Below are 7714 nucleotides of genomic sequence, written 5' to 3'. Positions count from 1 at the left end.
AGACCTCCTGGCAAAAACTGGCTGCTGTTAGAAGAGGTTTTAGTGAGGCCAGCAATGATCTGTGCTCATGCTATGATCTGTGTGCCCCAGTATAGTGATGGGGACACTATACAGTAAATTGGCATCATCCTTCAGATGAGACGTTAAACCGAGGTCCTGACTCTCTGTGGTCATTAAAAATCCCAAGGCACTTCTCGTAAAGAGTAGGGGTGTCCTGGCCAATTTCCTTCCATTAGCCTTTATCAATCATGGCCTCCTAATAATCCCCCTCCATTGAATTGGCTCCATCACTCTCTCTCTCATCTCGTCTGGTGTGTGGTGAGCGCACTAGCGCCGTTATACTGTGGCTGCGTCACATCATCCAGGTGGATGCGTCACACTGGTGGTGGGTGAGGAAAGACCCCAGATATGATTGTAAAGCACTTTGGGTGTACAATAGTACATAATAAAGCACAAAAATGCTTCCTTCCTATGAAAAATGTTACATCTGCTCCTGTTCTCTGCAGCCACTTAAAGTCTTTGGGATGGAAACACAGATCCATACACGTTGCAACACATACATCCACTCTCACCAAATGCAGAAGAAAAAACAAAACAAAAAAAAAACAGGTTGCTGACACTTACCATCCACATTTCTAAAGAGGGTTTGTTACAAAAGATAAAATTTGTTTAAGAGAGATTTAAGTTATTTTTTGTTGGCAGCAGCTGTTTAGACAAACAATTCCATCCAAACAAGTAACTCAGCTAACCAGGTTTTCTGGTCTTAGCTGGTTAAGGATGACTATCCTTCAAGGATTTCAAGGGACTTTTTTTTTTTTTGCAGCATAAAATGACTGAATTTGCAGCAGCTTTTATCAAAATTTGCGGCCATATTTACAGCATTTCTTGTTGTTTTCTTGTTGACCACATTCTTTTAACCCTCTACTGCACACATGTTGATGACATGAAAAAAAAATATTCCACATCATTTTTCGGTTCATTTGGGAACATTTTATTGATACATATTTTTTTTTGACCTCCCACCCTCCCCCCATCCCAAAATATTGCCTCAGGGCAACGTTGTGCAACAACGGTACAGAATCATAGAGAAATGTATAATCTAAATCACAATTTTTTAAAAAAATGTCTAGAAATCATTAAGTAAAAAGGGAAAAACACTTGAAAGACATTGATATACTGAATTTGATACATGCATAGGTTTGTATCATGTAGTGTGTCATGCCATATAATGTACTTCATGTAATAAGATTTCACTCCGTACGAAACTTCAAAAAGCAGTTCTTCTCTGCTGTGAAATAGTGGTGTATGTTACAATTTTTGCACATCACTTTGGGTGTTCCTGCACACCCAGGAACCCTGCATCTTCCCTTCTTATAACACATTATAGCCAATGTGAGGTATTGTCCAAAACATCCTCAAAAAATACCCCTTATCGCACAAAAAGAAAAACTTAATTTCTGAACATGCAAAATAAAAAAAAACTTCTCTACACCTTCATACACACACATATTTTTATGTACAGTTCATGTCATTTTAAATAAGATTACTAAAGCAAATAATCTTGCCTTCTTCTCACACCATGTGCTCCTGTGACCATGTGTCAGAACAGAATGTCTCACCTTTAAACGGTGCTTGATAGTGACTCCCACACCTTACTGGAATGTTCTTTGGTACTTTCTCGACCTTTCTAATTGGTTGTAATCATTTAAAGAAACATTTACTAAACATTGGGCTTAAGAAAACTTTCCATTGCCTGAGGACAACGCTGTGCTACATTGTTACTACTTTTCTGACCTCCAGAAACCATTGCAGGGCTCCAGACTAACATTTGAGGGCAGTAGCACTGGTGCCATTAAAGGGTTAGTTCACCCAAAAATGAAAATTCTGTCATTAATCACTCACCCTCATGTCGTTCCACACCTGTAAGACCTTTGTTCATCTTCGGAACACAAATGAAGATATTTTTGATAAAATACGATGGCTCAGTGAGGCCTCCATTGCTAGCAAGATAATTAACACTTTCAGATGCCCAGAAAGCTACTAAAGACTATTTAAAACAGTTCATGTGAGTACAGTGGTTCAACCATAATGTTATGAAGCGACGAGAATACTTTTTGTGCACCAAAAAAACCAAATAACGACTTTATTCAACAATATCTAGTGATGGGCGATTTCAAAACACTGCTTCATGAAGCTTCGAAGCTTTACGAATCTTTTGTTTCGAATCAGTGGGTATGGAATGACTTGAGGGTGAGTAATTAATGACAGAATTTTCATTTTTGGATGAACTAACACTTAGTTACTAAGTTCTAAGGTGGCACCAGCCCGATTTGGCAGCGCTGTGAGGGCTGACAGAAAAGTACTGAGCTTGAGTTGATATGCAGATAATATTAACTTTTATTTTATTATTAATATATATATATATATTAAAAATATATACTAGGGTGTGGAAATGGCTAATAAGCCAATAAATGCTCCTCTGCAGCAGTGGCAATTTATTGTCTTTTTTATTTCTAAATATGTGTTTGCTTTCCTATATCGTGAAACCTTTAGTTTTACAAATGGGGACAAACTATGAAGGATGAACAAATAATGTTTTGGACATCACATTAAAAATAACATTCAAATTGGTCAATATTTAAAGCTTTGAAGTGCTGGAAAAAGTTGTTTGAAGCACCTAAAAGCACTCAAAAAACAATAGACCATTTCTGCCACAAGTTATTTCTTTTAGTATTAGTGGCGCAATGTTTCTTATGGTTTTCAGATTATATAGAGCTGTGAAGAAAGCGCTTGAATTCACAACATCGCTGTGAAATCTTGCAAGAAGAATTTATGTTATATTCGTCACAGAATTCTCTGTTAAACCACAGATATAAGATCCACGTGGGCACTGTTTGATCTGATATCTGTGGTTTAACAGAGAATTCTGCGACGATGCTTCTCACAACATTTCACAGTGACGTCAGGGGCATAATTTCCACTAGGGACATGTCCCAACCACTTTTCAAAAGCCCATTTGTGTCCAATTAATTTTTAAACCTAGTGATTTTATAATGTTTAATATTGATTCAAAAGCGAAACTAAGTGAAAAACTATTACAGGAAATGGTTAATATATGCACAAATAAATGCTACTCTGCCGCTACCTGCCTTCGACGTGTGAACTCTGAGAACTTTTTTTTTTTTTTTTTTTTAGACATTTGCTTACAGAGTACAAAAATGAGAAATAATCCAACTCGGGGAACATCGATCAAGCCCGACCTCAGCGAGACACGTCATTTGACATCACTTCCAAGATGTGGCGGATGATCTCTCTTCCTGACCATCTGGAAAAACCCCTCTAACACCAGCCTACAGGCCATCAGATCAGATTGGTTTTAACTGTGCAGTGATAACATGTTAAGACACTTTTAGAAAAAAATGTTTGATATAGAACCTTTTAAGGGTTCCCCGGGGTTAGAGGTTCTTTAATTTAGTTCTAATGAATTAATTTTTTTAAATCTTTTTTTCAATTGATTTATTTTGATGAAAGTTTATGAATTTTTAACTTTATAACTAGCAAAAAAAAAAAAAAAAAAACCCAAACAGAAAAGTATTATGCAATCATTTAAGAAATTTTCCTTATACAGAAGCTTTTTGGCAAAAATGGTTCGTAAAATTGAGTTAAAGGGTTAGTTCACCCAAAAATGAAAATTCTGTCATTTACTCACCCTCAAGTAGTTCCAAACCTGTATGAATTTCTTTGTTCTGTTGAACACAAAGTAAGATATTTGGAAGAATGTCAGTATCAGTAACCAAACAGAACTCACCCCCTCAATGACTACCATAGTATTTATTTTTCCTACTATGGTAGTCAATGGGGGGCGAGATCTGTATGGTTACTGACATTCTTTCAAATATCTTCCTTTGTGTTCAGCAGAACAAAGAAATTCATACAGGTTTGGAACTACTTGAGGGTGAGTAAATGATGACAGAATTTTCATTTTTGGGTGAACTATCCCTTTAAGAACCATAGGGTTCTATAAAGAACCCCACTGACTCTCTTTTTTATACTGTATATATTTAATAATAATAATAAATGCTACATTTAAATGTCAAATATACAGTTTTTAGTCACATCAAAACTTGTTACTCACCTTGAAATAAACTGAGGTCTCCTCCTACTAAACATTTATTAGGGGTAAACCATCTTTTAATAATAATTCAACCAATTGACAATTTAATTAATGTATTCACCGAACCAAAAAAGAACCTATCAATCATCATCATGATGTTATGTGTGAGCGCGTGTCGAAAAAAAAATATGGAAAGATTTTTGGAAAGATTTTAATAGTTATTGAATGTTCTACATCTTACAGTAAATATTATACAATTACAAACTTGGCTTAATTATGTCACAGAGATCACTAACTGATCTTCAAAAACAAAAACAAAACAATAAAAAACCCCAAAATAATAAAAACAGTTTTACACTTCATTTCACAAGCCTGATGCGGGTCTCCTTGCTCAAATGGTAGTACAGCACAGTCTGGACGGCACTCGCGAAAACATGCTCGGACCTACCAGAACCTCGAAGGAATGAGATTTCGATGGTGCCAGAACCGTGCTGTAGTGCGTAATGCATACTATGGGGCAAGGACTCTTTAACACTCACTGAAGGGAGATCAATTCTGGAAGACTTTCCCCTTTTTGCTTTACATTTAGAATGCAAACGACAAAGTCTTATTCACCATATGGGTCAAACATAAATAGCCGTTTTCCTAAACAGTAGCGTGAAATAGCAACCTCTCGTATGTTTGCGTCAAAGCCAATGGTACATATCACAGGTTTTCAGCAAGAGTGTGAAACCAGTGCCACAATTACTTTAGAAATACCTTTACATACTGGTGACGTGACACTGACTTCACTAGAGCTAATAACCCGTTGCATGCATCACGGGCGCTAGTAAACAATCCTTTGATCGATGCCCTGAAACAAAAGAACAGAACAGTGCATGGGTTTGCAATATCGACATCACATGTTCTCAATACGTTAGAAAAAGAAGAAAAAAAAACAAAACAAAACAGGAAATCGAAGCCTCATCCACATCACGCCGAGTGAAAATGACTCAGTTTACGAATGATTCCCAAAAAACCCACCTGATTTCACACAGAAAACGGATCAATCCATTTTTAAAATGAGAGAAATACATCAAAATGTATAATGTGTGGTGAGTGGGAAAATATCGGAGTACACTGTAAAAAAGAATTGTTGGTTTAACTTAAAAAAGTAAGTTACCTGGTTACCTTAAAAATTTGAGTTCACTGAAATTAAAAATTTGAGTTAATACAATAAAGGCGATTGGTTTAATCAACAGAAACTCAAAATATTATGTTATCTGAACAACATTAATTATCTAAGTTGATTTGACAAATGAAAAAAATGTTGTGATAAATCATGAAAATATTTTTTTACAAGTGTACTGAAAAAAAATTTCTGATACAACTGTTCAGGATTAAAGTAATAATTCACCCAAAAATAAAAGTTCTGTTATCATTTTTGACCTTTTTTTCTTCTTCAGTGGAACATAAAAGACCAAAATGTTCATTTTTGGATGATCTATCCCTTTAAATTCACCATGACCCTGTGTTAAAATGTTGTACATCCCAGAAAATGCAACAGCTTTGCTCTTATCCAATTTTTACAAATAGTTCAGTAAGAATTTGCCACCATGATTTTCACTGTAAAGAACCATTTGTACAATGGAAAGATTCCATGGCTGTTAAAGGTTCTTCATGAAACTATATCCCAATAAAAACCTCTATTTTTAAGAGTGTAGCTACAGATTGCTGAATTCTGTCCCTCCTATCATTGCAACATAAAAAGAGGAAGAGAAAGCCAGATTGGGGAAATGCATGTAGAGGAAGAGGAAACCCTTTGAAGACTTGTGCTCTGAAATGCCTCTCAACCACATGGACTGCATCACTCCACTCCAGATCAACTATAAAGATCTTCTATTTAAGAAAAATGAACATCAATCATTAAAACTTTAAATAACACTTACGTAAAAAGCGCCTAAATTACATGTCAGAGTGGATGGTAACGTCCTCTCATTCTGAATTGACCCTTTATTCGTTTGCAGTGTAAAAGGTCACTCTAGTCCTAGAGTTCAGAGGTCTGACGGATCAGTCAATGTTTAATATGTCGACTACAGCGATTAGTTGCATCAATCAAGTCTTGTGATGCAAACATATGAAAAGACAAAGAAAATATAGTTCACTGCTTGATATAATACTGTATAAGACCAGCTGAAAAACGAAAGAGTAGGGCAGAGAGGGCATGAAAATGACATTGTATGTCATCAAAACAGCTACAGAGAAATGTGAATGTGCTGTGAATTCATCCAATAATCAACCAATGAGCCTGGTTTGACTAATTTGCATTACTTGATGATGACATCATGCTGATAAAAAAATGCATCATTACACAAATATTACATATACCAAAGGCCTCTTGACTCACTTAACTCGCTTTTGTCAAGAGATTCGCTCTGACTAAAGGCAAATTATTATACTGTAGTATATAATGCAATGAAGTTACAGTAATCTTCACGTAATCCGTCAAGAACATGTCTAGGTATTTTGCGTAAAGAAAACGAAGCCTATTTTTACAATTTTTATTTTTATTTTCATTACAATTTCCTTTATATTATTTATGAATCATGATATTTATTTTGCTGTCTTTGTTGATTTTAAATGAAAAATATCTTTAAAAAGTAAAAATTACAATATTGCAGAGATTCTAATGAGAATCTCTAATGTGAATTAAACAATAATAATAATAATAAAAACTACAGGATAATTGTTCTGAAAATAAAGCAAAAAAAAAAAAAAAAGGCTTCACTTATGTGAAACATTTATTTATTTTTTCCTATGTTTTTCATGGGATTCAGACACTCTGCGCCCTCACTCTCTCTCCCTTTACTTAAAACATCGAAGGGAATGTGCTGTAAAGTAAATGTATTATTCAAAGCAATCCATAAGCTGTGATTCAACATGATGCAACCATGCTTTGCAAAGGCATAGTTTCCATCTGATTACACTATACTGCATTCACCCGCATGACACATGCATTACTAGACGTTATTACTTTCACATAAGATCAGAGAATCAGTTCTTCCCACTTTGAGTGTACTATATATCGAAATAGTGGTTGATCAGCCAAACAAATAACAAAAAGAGAGTGATACTGTTCTGTACTGACAATAATATTACTTCCAGAGACATTACCAAGACTAATGGTTTGCAGAGTAAATGCTTGATTTTCTTAATTACATCATTAAATATGAGAGTGTACCGTATAATTGGTTATTAAGTTATGTCTATTTGTCAATGTGCAATGCTTCAGTATGATAACATTTCATAGAATACTTGATATGTCACTTCTGAGTACACTATTCATGGATACAGGCGAGGCCTTGGGATAGGAAATCAAAATTCTCTCATCTCTCTCTAAAAATGCTGTAAATTACAATTAAAAGCCATTCAAGCAGGCCGTTCTTATTATTGCATTGAACAACTCCGTTCCTACACCTAAAATCTGTGCAACTACAGGCCTAAAGGCCCAAGAATTCACAGAGGACCAGGGGTTAGACCCACTCTAAACCCGGAGCTGATTGGAAATTAATGCTGGAACGCCTTCCCTTCCTTTTTTTATTTATTTATTTTATAAATTTT

The 7714-nt window shown here is 35.2% G+C and overlaps 1 protein-coding gene across 4 annotated transcripts in view; it reads right to left on the bottom strand.

Moving 5' to 3' along the window:
• Positions 1-4309: 4309 nt before the first annotated feature.
• fam168a (family with sequence similarity 168 member A) overlaps positions 4310-7714 on the bottom strand; it is a 65826-nt gene continuing 62421 nt past the window's right edge. For all 4 annotated transcript variants that reach the window (XM_051870496.1, XM_051870498.1, XM_051870497.1 and 1 more), the window contains one exon: positions 4310-7714. This exon is cut by the window's right edge and continues 1103 nt beyond it. The gene's annotated coding sequence lies outside the window, so the exon portion shown is untranslated.

The sequence above is a fragment of the Ctenopharyngodon idella genome, chromosome 18 (assembly GCF_019924925.1).
Source record: "Ctenopharyngodon idella isolate HZGC_01 chromosome 18, HZGC01, whole genome shotgun sequence".
In the NCBI taxonomy this organism is placed as follows: Eukaryota; Metazoa; Chordata; class Actinopteri; order Cypriniformes; family Xenocyprididae; genus Ctenopharyngodon; species Ctenopharyngodon idella.
Note: the sequence above shows the minus strand (reverse complement) of the source record. Positions and strands in the feature narration are given on the sequence as shown.